This window comes from Vidua chalybeata, chromosome 1 (assembly GCF_026979565.1).
Source record: "Vidua chalybeata isolate OUT-0048 chromosome 1, bVidCha1 merged haplotype, whole genome shotgun sequence".
NCBI classification, from domain to species: Eukaryota; Metazoa; Chordata; class Aves; order Passeriformes; family Viduidae; genus Vidua; species Vidua chalybeata.
Genome location: NC_071530.1, coordinates 61,363,630 through 61,379,932, shown reverse-complemented (window position 1 = coordinate 61,379,932; position 16,303 = coordinate 61,363,630). Strand labels below are relative to the sequence as shown.

Genomic DNA, 16,303 nt, shown 5'->3' with positions numbered 1-16,303 from the left:
TACTGTGTATCCCTGGATCTTTGTTAAAGGTACATACATTGTGTGCTTGCATAGGAGGTTTTTCACAAGATTGTGAATATATATTTATAGATACTCTAGGGCTCATTTTCCAGGTCTGATTGAAAAAAAGTGTCTTGTTTATTCTAAATAAACCAACATCCTCCATGTTGGTTTAGCCCTGATTCTGACTTCTGAGTAGTTTATGTTTCATATGCAAGGGAGCTTTGGGTTTTCTCCTGTTTCTTATGGATAACACCTGGTAGAACACTGGAATTGTTATCAGGGTGTTCACTAGCATTTTAGTGCTTTGGTTAATAGTTGAAATGGAAGCATATGGAGATAAAATTATAATCATGTGATAACAATTTGGAGGTGCTACTAATTTGAGCTGAACTTGGTTAAATTAATATGAAAAGTCCCTTCATTCCTTGGTGCCTTCCCTGTGCTTTCAGTGGCAGATCTAGGAAAATGTATGCAATTCAGCAGTGCAGTGAAGGCTGACTATATAAGAAACGCAGGATAAGCATTTATTTCCTGCATTTATTTTCCCTGGGAGGGAGGTCAGCACTGGAAGAAGTTATGGAATCTCCACCTCTCAGAGTTTTTAGGATGAAGGTACATCTGACCTGATGTAGTGTTGATGATATCCAGGGATTTCACTAAGTTACCTCCAGATGACCCTTCCGACATATCCCTAAATCAGAACAGATAAATGAGCAACTGGTATCAGATGGGAAAGATCATCGACTCATGGAGTTACAAACTGCTGCAGCTCTGTCTTAGAAACTAATGAGAACAGACTAGAAGCCATTCAGAGAAGAGTGTTACAATTGTAGGTTAAAAACCATGGGATTGGTCACCAGGACAGGTCCTCGCATTTTGTAATCCAAAGCCCTGAAGATACATATTTTGCTGGACTCAGTTCCTGCCTCAGTAATATTTTGGACTGGAAAAGTAATCCATAACCTGGATTCTCCATATTAGCTGACATAGCATCTGAAAGTACAGTATTATATTGATTAGCTACAGTCAGAATGTGGGTATACCTCTAGTGTTTTCCATCAAAGATTTGCCAGTGCTGAAATTATTAACCCCACAGGTGAAAATGCTCTCAGATGACTGTGGTAATCTTGTGATTTCTGTACATGCAGTCCTGCGCCTCTCCTGAATACTAGCAGCATTGCTGAGGCTGAATGCTACTACTGGATTTTACATGGAATTTAGGCAATTCCTAGGTGCAGCCCATTGCAAAACCTCTTTCTGAGAGGAGCCAATGAGAATATGCTACAACTGCCTTGTGCAAATTTTTGCAATCTGCTATTGCGTGAACAGTTGGGAAGGTTGAAAGCAGCACAAAAGAGCACTTGGGTTTTGCTCCGATTGCGTTTTCCTGTGTAAGGGTTAAGCATGTCTCTTCTGGGGGAATTCTGTGCTTTATCACCATTATGTAACTTCAGAGATTGAAATGGGATCCTGTGCAAAGCAACTATGTGGATTCACAGCAGTTCTCTTCTTATATTCCCCGACACCGTGTACAGTTTCAGTGTAAAGAGCCAGGGAGCACAGCGTTGTGAGGTGGTGCCCAGCTTTTGCAAACAAAGGGGACGGAAGACTCTGTGCCACCTGTCGAACAATTGTTAGGCATAAAACAAGCTACAAACCGCTAACTATTTATTGGATGATAACTTTGTGAGCAGCAATTCCATCGATCATCAAGGTCAGCTTCTCTGCTTTTGTTTCTCAAGCGAGCCAGTCCCTCGGTTCCATGCTCCTATAGGCAAGATGGTAAAACAGCCAAGGATGTTAACTGCTTGGTGCCCTGACAGTAAACAGCATTGCAGAGCTGCATGCTCTCATTTGGGGGCTGACAGAGGTGTCCAGATGTTTCTGCGTTAAACAGGGTGGCACAACACCTTTGCAGGAATTGGCAGGCAAGAATGTTTGCTTCTTGGCTTGGACTGAAAGCTTTTGAGTTGGCAATGTGAGGAAAATGTTACAACCATCCGCAAACCAGAGAGAACCCTGTTGTGTCCATACATGAAAAAGAGAAAAAAACTCTTCTGCTAATTTTTTCATGTTTATTTTGTGGACAGTGCATTTACTAAAATTACTGGTTAAGGAAATGGTGAATGCCTCTGTGTTTCTTGCTGTAGCTGCTCATTGGATGTGGGGCTGAGTGGGAAAAGGAGTAGTCTTGGCAAGCAGCTTATTAGTCTCAAATAAATTATTCAGAATGCATGTTTGGATACAGATTGCAGGGAACGATAATGGAGATGGTTTTCTGAGTCTGTTCATGTTAGGGAGACATGGAGTATGCTTTTCAGGAATTCACTTCAGTGCAATCAGTTTAGAATAATGTAGCCTGGAAGTAATATTGCTGCCATCCAGCTAGTGTCTGTGGAACAGCATTCTCCTGCCTTCTGAAGCATTGGCATTGAAGATGGATAGATATGGAGATATTTATATTTTGGGCTGCTGCCTTTTTAAATTTTTTAAATTTTTTTTAAAGGGAAATTCATTCTCACCACTAGAGAGGGGTATGTTTCGGTTGAGATATTCCCGCCCCCCCCCCACCCCCCCCGAGTGAAATACTGGACCACATCAGCATCCGATTTGGGTGCGTCATGTGGTTTCTCATGTGATGCTGGTCTCACTGTGCTTTGGAGAGTGAGCCTTTGTGACTCTGCACTCTTGGACAGTAGCATCCAGCAATATAGGATACTTTGAGGAGGGAAAGGAAAAGAGGCAGCCTCCTAGAAATGCCCAAAAGCCCAGAAAAATAAAGTTACGACAATTTGTTATAGTTATTGTTTCTTCTTAACTGTTTTGGCTTTTATTTTTAATTCTGGGTCTTCCCTTTTCTCCGTTCCTGCAGGCATAAAGCTGCACTGTTTGGAAGAAGCAAGACAGTCTTTCCTCACAGCTACGATGCTGCACCGCTTTCAACAGAACCTGCTTTTTCCTCCATTTACCTGGGCGACTGCTGCTCTTTCTGCTGCTGCTGGGGCTGCCTGCGCTTCACCCTGGCTTGGCTGACTTGAAACTCTCTCATCTGCACATTGCTAAGGAAGAAGAGCAATGGAGCCACGGATTTTTTTTTTTATTGGTTCTGAAAGCCAAGGGTTGCAATATGTGATGATTTTGGGGTTTTCTGTGGCGGGGTGGAGGGAAGAGGAAGGAACGGTGTTAATGTAGGATAGAGTGGGTGAAAGCTTAAAGAAATATTATGTAAAGTAATCCAGTGCTTGACAAGGGCATCAGCAACAAGAATCCAGCCTCTGCTGCTCCAGAGAATTAACATGGGGAAGTCACAGTGCTGCAGTCGGGTTTCACCTCAGTGTTGTGCTGGAGATGGATAAATAAGGTATCGGTTGCATCTGCCTGTTAAGGCAAAGCCAAGGGAGAAGGAAAGAGCGAGTGAATGCAAATGCAAAGGAAGAAGAAATGCTCTGTGCCGTTTGATTCTGTGGCTTCTCACTGCAGAGAGGATGGCTTGATTAACAAAGCAATGTATGGACGGAGGGACTGTAAATTGTAGCTTGAGCATTCCTGGTGCTGCCAGGGAGTGAACTGATGAGTTAGGTGGCTGCAGGAATATCCCTAGGGAAAACAGCAGCCTCGCACTCTGTGTGTCTATATCTGTGTATGTATGTGCTTTTGTGTGTGTGTGTGTGTGAACACATATAGAAATGAAAGAAAGATATTTCTGACCACTTTATAGAGGACGTTTGTCAGTTTGCTGGGTCAGACTTGATTGCAGCTTGTATTTTCAGCTCTAGCTCTACACCCATTTCCTGACTGAGGTGGCACTTTGTGAAAACAGATGGTAGGCAGTATTCTTTTAAGAAATGTGAAAGCAGATCCTTTCTGCTTAACACCTTGAAGCACTGAGTCTTCTGCACTGTGCTGAAAGAAACTGTGGAGTTTCATTTTCTCCACCTTAAAATCTCTGTAAACACAGCTGTATTCAGTATGGTGAAAAATTCTATACTGTAAATAGAAATGTGATCAATCTAATCAAAATAAATGCATCCCAGATGACTTCTAGACCAGCTGGCTACCACAGTCATCAGATGGCTAAATCCTCAACTGAGCATTTGTATTCAGTGTTATACTTGCATCTTTTTAATTTTCTCTTTTTTTTTTTTTTCTTAGATTTTCAAAATCAGCCTCTAATTGAAAAGGATTCTTCATATATTGAGAAAAGGCAATGCTTTCTGTGAAATATACGTGGGTGTATTTTTACTGTGGAATCTGCTTGGAGTGATTTTAGAGTAGGCAGACTTGTCACAGTACAGGCACATTTCATTTGGTAGGTAGCTCAGCCTGGCCATATCTGAACAATGCAGAAACAGGGAAAACAAGCACTGCACTCAGCTAGCAGGGCTTGGCATGGATTCTAGCAGCTGCCTATCAAGAAAGACAAGGTTTTTTCCTTACCATTTTTTCCCTTTTATACAAAGCCATAGGCCATAATGTCATACTAAAATGTGTATGAGGGGATTTCCCAATAGTCATGGTGAGCTACCCTGCAAGACGCTCGTCTAGTCCTTCCACTATTTGTTCCCCAGCCTACAAAGGCAGCCTTGTGTGTTGAATTGTATTTAGCCAGCTGTTGGATAGCATTCTTGTGCTGGGGGCTAAGGAATCTTATTACTCCCAAACTGTAGTTTTCTGTTTGCTTAAAGAAAAACAACTTTGGCAATACAGCAGGCTCTGCAAAGAAGTTTATGCCACTCCTATACCTTTCTGAATCTGTTGTGTGCTTCTAATTCAGGCACTTTAAAGCAAGCAAGGAGGGAGGAGGAGAGACTCTGAATTTACAGCTTCAAAGCTGCAAAGACGAGCAAAATGTCAGCAGCTTGTAATTAGGAGCCCATGGTTACGTCAGTGACTGGATCTCTCCAGGAATTGCTATGAGATGTGTGCCACAAAGCAAAGGAAGACTCTCATAACCTGGTTAACAAGCCTGGCTCAAACAAGAAAGAGCAAATGGATTAATGAATCTGCTGTGTTCCTAACTCAGATGTGGATGGATTACACGCATAAGATTTGCTGAATTCTGCAGCAGTGAAGACTGAATTATGGCATGCATTCACCAAAAGTACATATCCTTCAGGAAAAAATGCAGAGGAGCAGTCTATCCTTGAAAATTTCTTTCGTTGCTCTGTCCTGTACAGGCAGCTGCATGACATGGAGGCATGCTCTGGAGGAGGTGTTTAAAGGTGTTTAAAAGGAAGATGCAATTAGATACAAAGCAAGCCTGCTGAAATTCTGTTCTGGCATTACAGATTTGATACTGAAATACCACCCCAGAGGAGACCGGCTGGGCTCTGGTGTGGTTTATATTAAGCGTTCTCTGGTTTAGAGTGAGGGGGGAGGGAGAGGGCTTCCTGCAGCATCTTGCAGCCATACAGAAGTCCCCAGGGCTGTGGGAAGCAGGAGGGCTGGGTGTGCTCTTAAAGACACATGCCCAGATCCTGCCAAGGTGCTTTATGACCTCTGTAATTATTTTTAGGTCTGTGAAGGCAACTCGGCAGTGCTTAAGCAGTGAGATTGCAGGGGGTGTTTAATCTGCTGCGACTGGCCTTTCTCTGTGTCATGGCTGGGAGAGGTTTATAGAGCTTTTATCAATACCCCTCCACCAGATCCAGTGTGCATGTCTGTCACTGTTCCCAAAGACCAGTTACTGGACTTCTGGTGTGGTTCCCTGCTCCCAGCAGAAGTCACTTGCAGTTCAGATCTGTTGTAGTTTTGCAGTTGCTCTTTAATTTACCAGGATAGGTAGATTGTATTTTACAAACAGTGGGGGTGGGTGGTTTTTGGTTTGGTTTTGGTTTGGTCTTTTTGTTTTTTGTTTTTTGTTTTTTTTGACTGTGAGCGCAAATTTGTAGGAGGAGGTGACTCTGTATATTAAACCAATAGCTCTTTGAATTGTGTGTAGTATAATTTAAATATACTTACTTTAATTAATAGAAGGTTACAAAAGCTGGCATTGTCTGGGGCTGTTTAATTTACATCTTAGGTTTAGTCAATGAGCATAACCTGCCTGATTACAATAGTGTATTCTGCACAGCCAACAGGGTGGAAGGCATTATTTTGTTTGTCTTAGTTCAAACAGCTGGTCATTAATGCAGGCCCCATCTCCAGAGTGAAGTGCTAGTGGACATGAATGGCTGCCTGATTAATGCTGCCCCTCGATGGGTCCTTCATCCAGCAGCGATGCTTGCAGCAGAATAATGCAGCGGGATTTGATTGCGCTCTAACAGGGTAGTATGTCATTGTGTCACCAAGCGATCGAGGTTATTATGGGGTAGGGCAGACAGACGGGACAGTGGGGTTACTAGACCGTGGCATTTTTAGAAATGCAGGGCTGACCTACTTAGAGTTATTCTTGCTGGCTGGCAGCTGCCTGGTGCGGGGCTCCCCCGGATAGGCTGCGGCTGTTGCTAGGGGGAATTAGCATGAATTTTTCCACATACAGACTCAGTGATTGAATGATAAAAGCTGACTGGAATTAAAGAGATTCGGTTCAGTATTATGCAGATTTATCTCCCTCTTTTTTTTTTTTTTTCTCTCTGTCAAATGCATAAAAAGGAGCAGAAAACAGTTTGTTTCCATTTATTTTTGACCTATTTTTTTTTTTTTCCAGAGGAGGGCAGAAGTGTTGTGAGGTCATAATTTAATACTTAGGCCATTGAAATGATATGATAGTGGGCATGCATCTTTAATGTATGGAAGATTAAAATGCTGCCTCTCTGGAAGGGAATGAAATGAATATATTTTGTGTTCTGGTCAGGCTGCCACCTCTTTTTATTTGAAGCCATGTCAGATTCTTTTATCTGGAAAGGGGAAACATATACCAGGTTTTATTGCATAACAATTACTCTTAGCTATTTTTAGCTATCTCTACTTCAAAAAATTAGTCCTATTTATGCTAGTGGATGAAATTAATCCCCAGGCTATGCCTTATGTATGTGGAGACAGATGCCCAGGGCAGCTGCAGTGTTGTGCATCGTGTTCATATGAGAAGGTGTTTACATACTGCAGGCTTATCAGCACTGCATACCTAGCAGAGTGCTGATGCCTGACATGTAATCAGATCAATTAAAGAACTCTTCTGGATTTCAGAGTACTTTTCAGGCCCTGGTTTGAAGCTGGAATCTCTAGACGGCCGTCTTTTATTTATCTACATCTGCCTAAAACAGTGCTATCTTTTCAGAGAACTCTGTGCTCCCTTAGGAAGCAAATAAAAACAATACTCAGTGAAGAATCCTTTGATGTAATCATGAATATTTCCTTTGTTATTATCACTAATTATAGAAGATCTTTGTTTAAACCGCTATTTCCCCCTGTGTGATCTTTTACTATTCAAAGAAGTTCCAATTTAGTACTTATAATTTTAAGTTAAATATTCATGGCAATGCATCATGACGTCACACTCAAAGAAGTGGGAATTTTCAAAATATGAGACAATGGGGGATGGGAGAGAAGGACCCACATGCCTTTGGAATTGCAAAATAAAAAATGGGACTCAGTGCTGAAAAATAGTGAATTAATTTTTGTCTGAAACAGTTTAATTTCAAATATTTGGATGAATGAGATACCTTTTAGAGGGGTGTGAACAGCTTGCACATCTGAGGTACCTTTTAGAGGAGTGTGAGCTGCCTGTGCATCTCCCTGGACAACTAGCTGCTTCCCTGGACCCAGAGCTGTCCTGCCTTGGCCCCTGGAATTTATTGGGAAGATATAAAAAATATGAAACCAGAAATGGAGACATGAATTTGAATACATTTTGTGGCTGAGGCAAAGCATTCAGTTCCTACAGAGTTGAATTTCCTATGTCTTTTTCCTGGCATTGATTCATTACTGAAACTCACACCACTTCCTTCTCTGCTCCTTCCTGACAGTCTCATGAAGTGACAGATTTTTAGAGAAGTGAAAGTGAGGAGGGGCACAATTTGATGCCCAGTAATTGTATTTGCCTTGTCTGTCTTTGGAGGTTACTCCAGAAAGTTGTGGTCCCACTTCCCTCAGCAATATTCTCTTAATCAAAATCTGATGTCCTGCTCCACTTTCCTGTAGGATGCTGCAGGATGCCAGGCAACAGACAGCCTTTGTCTACAGATGTCTTTTGAGGTTCCTGCCCTTGTTGGTTGTAGCCAGTCGTAGTTTCATCCAGTTCACCTGGATGAAACTCGGGCTGACTTGGGCTTCAGCAAATCAAAATAAGCATGTGATACCATATTAATGCATTACCCCATTTTCTAGAAGAAAGAATTTGAGTGTTTGGTATATTCGTGCTAGAAAAGAGGGAGTTCAAAGAAAAGCAACAAACAAGATACAGCATATACTCTTGGAAAAGAGCTGTGTCCTTGCTGTTTATCTAGATTTCAACACACTGATTGTTTATAACAAACATCAAATCAGACAGTTTAACAAACCATCAAGTTGACATATTAAATATAAAAAATGTAGTGTGCCAGAAATTGTATAAAATGTAAAGTTGCCCTGCTGGAAGTCTCTTCAATGAAATTTTTTCCGAACAATTGAATATGTGAATGATGTGACCATAATACTTTGGGTAATTATGAGTAGCAGAAATACGGAGTTAATGAAACAAACCGAAAATCTGAGCTCTGTGTGTGTATATACTGCATAGGAAGCAGGATGCCAAAGGAGTTTGAAACACATGTCCGTGTTGAAAATATTGTCAAATGTGCACAGTCTTTTGAAAAACCCATATTAATCACTTTCTGATGATCTCCTCTGAGGTTTCTATTCTTGCTACAACTTACACCTCCTATGCAGAAGTTTCTTACCTACAAAAGATTGCGTTATATTTTTCAACATTCTTGTGCTGTGACCTCTCCTGTGAGATAAGAAAGATCTGTTATGCTGAGTTTCATGCTCTTGGGTGGCTAAGTGAATGCTGATTTACTGGGAGCAATATGTAGGCAATAATTTTTTTTTTCTATCAAAATACCCAGAATCCTGCCTCCATTTGCAGCGGAGGTGGCTGTACTGATTAGCGTATTCCTGACATCAAAGTCTTGGCCAGTCATGGATTTGCTGAGCATTTTGTGATTTTATGGCAACTTTCTGTTTTTCTGAAAATGATCAGAGGATACAGGATATAGAGCAACTCATCTAGATTCCCATGCCGCAAGGAGTGAGTTGACTCCCAGCCTTCACCCCCTGCAGGGCCATACAGATCAGTTCTTCTGTAGTAAATGTGTTTCAGTTCCAATTTCAAACCAAAAGTACAAGGAATTGTCTCATATTTCTTAAAAGACTGGCAGTTAGCACATTCCTTTTATTGCAATTCAGTAGGGAATACAAATGTTTAACAAAATAAAATAATCCTTATAAGATTTTTTTTTCCGTGATCCATTAACATGGAAACAAATTCTGTAAGAAATGCTCCTGTAACAGCCAGGAGCAGCATTATTGTGGCTCCCACATTCCTGCTCTTCCTGTATCCATGCATGTATGTGCCTGTGCTCTCAAAATTGCTGCACACATGGGGGTGGGTGTGTATACAAGACACAAGCATAACTTACACAAACACAACACTGTAGCATGTAATCACAGTTGTCTCAGTGTAGCATCAAAGCCTGTGCCTCTAGATATATGATGCTCTTTTATCTGTGATGAAAAGTGGCTTGAGATGAAATGTAGGCAGTTCTGGTGTGTAGCACCAGCCATTGTGTAAATGCTATCATCCCATTCAGAACCAGCAAAGACAAAAAAAAATAGAACAATCATGTTTATGTGTGATAGAATGGTAGCAAGAAGGGTAGTGTGGTGAAAAATGGGGTGTACCTAGATAGCTGTATTTCATAACTAACTGTGCCTTTTGTAGACATGTAGAATGATGGGCTGTTTAAGACAGAGAGAGATATTTTAAATTATTTCTAATTCTTCCCTCCTGCTCTTAGGCCACCTATTTCAAAAGTGAGTCCAGACTCAGATCTTGACAGAGCTCGTGATCCTGTTGAAACCAATAGCTGTTTTATTCTGGAATTCAGTTGGGCCAGGCTTTCATCTCTTGTATTTTCCCCTGAATATGTCTTTTTTCAATGCTCTTTCTCCAAAGTCTGGTGTTTCTGTTTCTACATTTTTCCCCCCTCTGTTCCTCTGAAAAATTTTTGAGAGGTTACTTTTTTGTTGAGCAGTTTACTATAAATTTGCTCTTGAGTAGGAGAAAATGTGGGGAAATATCACTTCCCTCCTGAGCTAGTAAGGTAGGATTGCAGTGAGTCTCAATTATTATGTTTTTCTGAATACTCCTGTTTTCATCATAAGATGTCTTTAGGTTTTTAATGAAAGGGAACAGGCAGTGAACAAAACAAATATGCCAAGGAGAACCTGGTCTCTTAACAGGCTGCAGAAACGTGGGTAATGAGATGGCTGGTGTCTTTACCTACAAAGCTAGGGGTCTTAGAAATGTCGAGGGAGGCAGAACACAACAATTTCAAACAAGAAATGCTTTCTAGCTCTCTAGCCACTTGTGCTGTTATCATCATTAAGGTTAACAGTGAATTAATTTATCTTTTTTTTTTTTTGGCACCTTAGTTTGCATAAACAGTACTCACAGCAATATTCAAAGAAATTATTATATGGGGGCAGGTATACCACAGTTATCTCAGTTATGTCTGGGTTTGCCATGTTTTTCTTCATAATATACAGACACAGTAATTAGGCTCCTTTGAGGTCAAAATGTTTTTGATATTTCAAAGATGGAGACATTTGAAATAATGGCAGTTAGTAGAGGACATTGGAGAAAGATTTTTGTGCAGTATTTTATCTGCAGAAAATATTCAGGATGGAGGAGGTGGTGCATGGTGCTGCAGACATGGAAGGGTTATGATTGAAACAAATGCCTGGAGAATCTTGATGTAAATCTCCTGCTCGTGACCTCTACAGATGGCAGTGTATTACAGATCTCAGCTGCAATTCCTGCTAACACATGCATACACTGTGTTAACTGAACTATATTTGTTGGTGTGTCATCTCCAGCATCTCTTCATATTACTCCTTTAAAACTAAAACCTACAATTGCTTACAACTGCAGATGAGATCACAAGTTCCAGTCTTTCTTTCTTCACCTTGAAATGGCAGGTAAGATTATGTGCCTTTGTGAGTTTTCTGAATATATCCCTTTTATAAAGAAGCAGAACTTCCAGCACACTTCAGTGCCCTATTTGCTGTGTCACAGCCTGTAGATCTTCTTTCCATCATGTTAAAAGCCACGGAATCACACACTTGCCTTAAAATTTGACTTTGGCTCCTTGGAATGATACTCATCAAGATTTTTGTGATGTTTGTGATTGTGAAGAATTACTTGCAAATGTTAAAAATAACCTCCTCTGGTGCCTGCATTTGCATTATCTGTTCACATTTGATATGAGTTTAGCTGAATGTTAAATATTAAATCTGATTCCATTCCTCTGAAATTTTTTCTTTCCCTTGTTTTATGAGAGTAATTCTATTTCTTTTAGAAGCAAGTGAATGGCAGGCCAAGGAACCCAAATGAACAGATATGTTTGATTTCACAAACCAGGTATCCATGTTATGATGAATTTCTAAGAAGCAGGACAGGGTGCTAATGCTGTGCAGATCAGCTTGGTTGTGTGTTTTCAAACAGCACATCATCTGAAATCAGGACTATAAGGCTAAGTGAAATCCTGGTCCTGGTGGAACATTGGAGAGCTGGGTTAACTGGGGTACTCCCACTTCAAAGGGAGTCTCTAAAGTTTCAAGTACTGCCAGCATTTGGTTCCTTTCTTTGCTCAGCCCAACTGATGCTGTTTTCAGCTATTTGGCAACTGTAAAGAGCGTAATGCCCTTTATTTAAATCAGCTCTCCCCGATAAATCTTGGCTTCTTGTTAATATTAGGTAGTCCTGGATGTCTCATACTAGTATGGACTATAACAGGAATTTGAAACATTCAAACAAATTCAGAAGGCAGCCAGGATTTTGGAACAGCACTCCTGCCTAGTTGAAGATTTCTGGATGAATTGGACATCTCTGTTGCAGAGCATGTTAGAAGAAATGCTTGGCAGTCAGAAGTTTTGGCTGTATTCCTGTGCTGCATAATGATGGAAGCCAATAAATTAGGTTATAAAAGCTCTGAAATTTTCTTACTCCATGGGTCCACAACCAGGAAAAAACATTCCTCTTTTCATCCACCAGATTCGGTTTTGCACAGGCCCTTCAGAGTTTACATCTTAGGCTGTCACATCTACTCCATGCAAATATTTTTAAACATTCAGTTCATCTTGTCATTGAGCCATAAGGACTTAACATCCATGATGATTTGTGAGGTCTGTGATTATTGCTGGATTCTAGATGGTACCTATGCCTTCCTGATAGCCACTAGTTTATAATATAATGCAAGCCCTCACATATGCACTTTCTTAGAAAGGATGAAATGGATTTTTGTCACTCCTTAATCCTATGTCAAAGGGTAGAAAATGCAAGGTTTTTTCTCTGTGAGCTGGATGGACATCAGAGACTCTTCTCTCTCTTTGGGTCCCACAATCCTGCTTTGAAATGTCTTTTAAAGAGATGAACAGGGTGTAGTTGCAGCTTTAAAACCAAGAACTTTGCACATTACTGAAATAACTAGTTCTCCCTTTTATTTCAGGGTCCACATTGAGATAATACACAGAAGCAAAAAAAACATGGTAGACTTCTATTTTATTTTTTCCTTACATCCCACTCCCTCCTTAATTTATTTTTGGGGTCTGGTAAGAAAAATGTACTGAAAAGCCCCAGTGTATTGATGTGTGAAATTGATGGTGTTTCTCACTCTTATGATTGAGCCACTGTGCCCTTTGACAGGGCTAACATTATAAGAAATATATTGGAAAACATGTACCTAAGTATGAAAAATTCCTTAAATTCAGGGTGTGTTCATACAAAGTGAAGTTTCTACAGTGTGGAAATCATTAAACCTGATCCAGAAAAAATGCGAGGTGCCCCAGCCACTGAGATGTGAATCTCTTTAATCCGCACAAGCATTAGAAAAATCTGAAACATGTGAAAGTTCAAAAGCTGCAAAGCCATTACATGACTTCTTATTAATTTCTCAAATATTGTAACTTTCTATTGAACTGTGAAAAGACTTTTTCTTATATTTTTTCTCTTTTCATAAGCAGTAGATCAGTCACTCACTAATGTGTTACTGCACATTGTGAATCTGAAAGTTTCACTTGATTATATCTACTTGGATATAATTTTTTTATTTATTTTAGAGCATTTTATGTAGCATTTTAGTGGTTGGCAACTTGCAGCTTTTCAGCAGCTGCTGTTAGATAGGGGGAAAAGGGCATGGCTGAGTTAATTTTTAAATTTTTGTTTAAGATCTAAACAATTTCACAGTGCATTTTGAGGTAAATTAAATGATCAGCTCTAACTTTGCATTACATGAATGCACGCTAATTAAAAACCAAACCAAACAAAAAATCTTAACAAAACCAAAGCAACACAAAATGTTTTTTTTCATCTTAGCTTTGCACCTCTGAAGTACACCAAGAGAAACTTCAAATCCATTGAAAGCTTCAGAGAAAACAGTAAATTACTATTTGCAAAAGGACAGACTTTGTTGGTAACAGAAATGCTTGGGCCAAGGATTTCCCACTTCCAGCAACCTTCTAAAATGCACATATGTCTAACTCCAAGGGCCAGAATATTTATGTCTGGTCCCAGGCTGTCTCCCTGCTGCTCCAGTAGCCAAACCTTCTGCAGAGGTTTGGGCAGTCTGACAGATCTGTCTTTCCCTCTGTGGGAATATGAATTTGTTTTGCATCTGCAGTTTTAACATTAGGCTCATTTTTGATCCTTTTGCCCTTTCTGTGGTCAGTTATACAGCTCTAAAGTTTTTAAATAGTTGTCTCTCACAGGGGTATGGGTTGTGCTTTAGGCTATTTGCTTAAATGCAGTACTTGTTGAGGTAAAGCTGCTGGGAAAGGGAGAGAGTCCCATATGTCTGATGGTTTTGTTCTAGGAGCTGCCATGGATGTACTGTTACACTGTAGTGTCTGAAACAATAATAGATCTTCACATATAGCATAGCAGGCTTTCTTTTGGGTGAAAAAAGAATAGAAAGTGTCACATTGATTTGTCATTTGAAAATCAGCCACAAATTTTTGTCAGTGAAACTCTTGCGAGAAGACAGTGTAATTACTAAAACCAGTTGGGGTTGGATTTTAAAATGGCGGGCAACTGTATAATCTGACAAAGAGACTTTTTGAGTCCTTTTACCAATAAAAAAAAACTTTAAAAAGACTGGGAGAGGCCTGTTTTCCACATAAAAATAGTTGGCAACCTGACTTTCATTGACTTGCCAAAAGATGTATCAGAGGGGCTGAGGTAATCCACTAATTTCTGAGGTGGTGAAGAAGAAAGGTGAAAGTGGGCTAGAGATAGGAACAATTACAAGAACAGAGGGAAAGGTCAGATGAGATCTGGGATCTCTAGAAGATACCACATTCTCAAGCAATATTCTGCATTTAGAGTTATAAAACCTAAGTAAAACAAATGTCTCAAACCTGTGCCAAGATCCAAAGAGTTTGAAGGTAAACATTAGATAAGAATTAGCTGTATTCATTCTGTCCTTTGCTGCCAAGGCCTCATAGCACAATAAAGGACTATTGATCAAAAAGGTCATGTAGAAGAGGGTGCGGTTTGAAGAAACTGAATTAAAAAAAAATCTCAAATGAGACAAATACAAAAATAGTAACTCAGAGATGAATGGAGTTCTGTACATTAGACACGTCTCACATGCATTCATTTCTCTGCATAGATATAGTGAATATCTGTCATTTTCTTGGTTTGCACAATGACATCCCCCTGTAGTCTCCAGAGCTTGAATTGGTGAGTATTACATGTATCCTTCTAAATAAAGTAGAAAAAGAAGCAAAAGAAAACATGGTGTTTTGCTCGGGTTTTCCTCTTGATGCCCTACACATCTTGCACAGATACTTAAGGCTACTCACATGTAAAGTGGTAGCCAGTGGTGACTGACCTATTACTGAAGTATTTAGGATTCCCTTAGTAGCAGCAGCTGCTGCTAAAGGATATTATATGAAGAAGCTGGTGTTATCTTGATTTTCTTGACCAGAAAGATTTTTTCCCTTCCAGGAGGTTACATGGTAAAGGGGATTAATTCTTTGTAGCTGAGATCTGCAACTTGTCAGCCTCTCACATCCTGAAAAATATTAATAAAGGGCAATTTACTATGTGAGTACTGCTGGAAAAAAAAAAAGCTTTAAAGTACAAGAGTGTCATCTGCAGATAGAAATCTGCTAAGTGTGTTTGTGTTTTGGGGGGCAAGTAGAAAAAGAGCATTTGCTGTGAATGACAAGTGCCAATCTCATGTCATGTTACCATTGTGGATGAATAAAGAAAAAGGCCCATTATATTATATTTAACTAGAAAGCAACTTAACAAAGAAATACACTGTATTGTTAGTGAGAGGAAGGATAGACTTGTGGTTAGGGCACAGGAGTTGCTGATTCAAATTTCTGGCTCTGAAATAGATTTCCTTTGTCGCCTTGGGCGACTCACTTGCTGCCACGCTTCAAAATGGGAGTAGCACCCAAACTGGAGAGAGAGATTTCCTAGGGAGATACTTTCCCATTGCAGCACTCAAATGGGTACCCAAGTGGACAGATCTCCAAGATGTTCCAAAGAGATCCTTTGAAAATGTGCAATAAAAGTAGGAACTATAGAGTTTGGACACTTTTTTCTCCTTGTTTCTTTTCTCTTTCCCTCTTCCCCCCCCCCTCCCCCCACTCTCCCTCCTTTCTTGTTTTCTTCTGTCTTTTTCCTATGAAACTCTGGCTCTGATGCTGGTTATTGAGCATTTGAGAATCTGATCCTTGACCTCCCTCGGGATTCTGACTTAGTCATTTTAAGGCCTGGTTTCCCAGCTGAAAATGGAGATAACAATGCTTTCTTTATCTTACTGCCTGCCAGTTTTGTCTCTTTAGACACTGAAGCACTGGGGAGAGGGATTACCTTCTATAATATGCAGGTATTTCACCCAAATCTTTGAGGGGGATTGAAAGAAATAGGAACTTTAGGCATTAGTGTGATGAAAAGAGGCACATAAATGGTGGTAGAAGCAGCCATTTTGATTTTTAATAAGTAATGAGCCAAATTCAGTAGTATTAAAGACTGTTAGAGAAGGAAATTTGTGTCTGAGTCAGGATTTCTTCAAGACTTGGGAATGTTGAGATTGAAACTTGTGGGTTGAGCACATCTCTAACCAGAGTTACATTAGAATCTGTG

The 16,303-nt window shown here is 40.1% G+C and overlaps 1 long non-coding RNA gene across 1 annotated transcript; it reads left to right on the top strand.

The window, feature by feature from the left end:
- Nucleotides 1–2,655: 2,655 nt before the first annotated feature.
- LOC128800478 (uncharacterized) lies at nt 2,656–7,339 on the top strand. The gene is made up of 2 exons (XR_008434984.1): nt 2,656–2,784; nt 2,876–7,339. It is a non-coding gene; the product is annotated as an uncharacterized LOC128800478 (long non-coding RNA).
- Nucleotides 7,340–16,303: the final 8,964 nt, after the last annotated feature.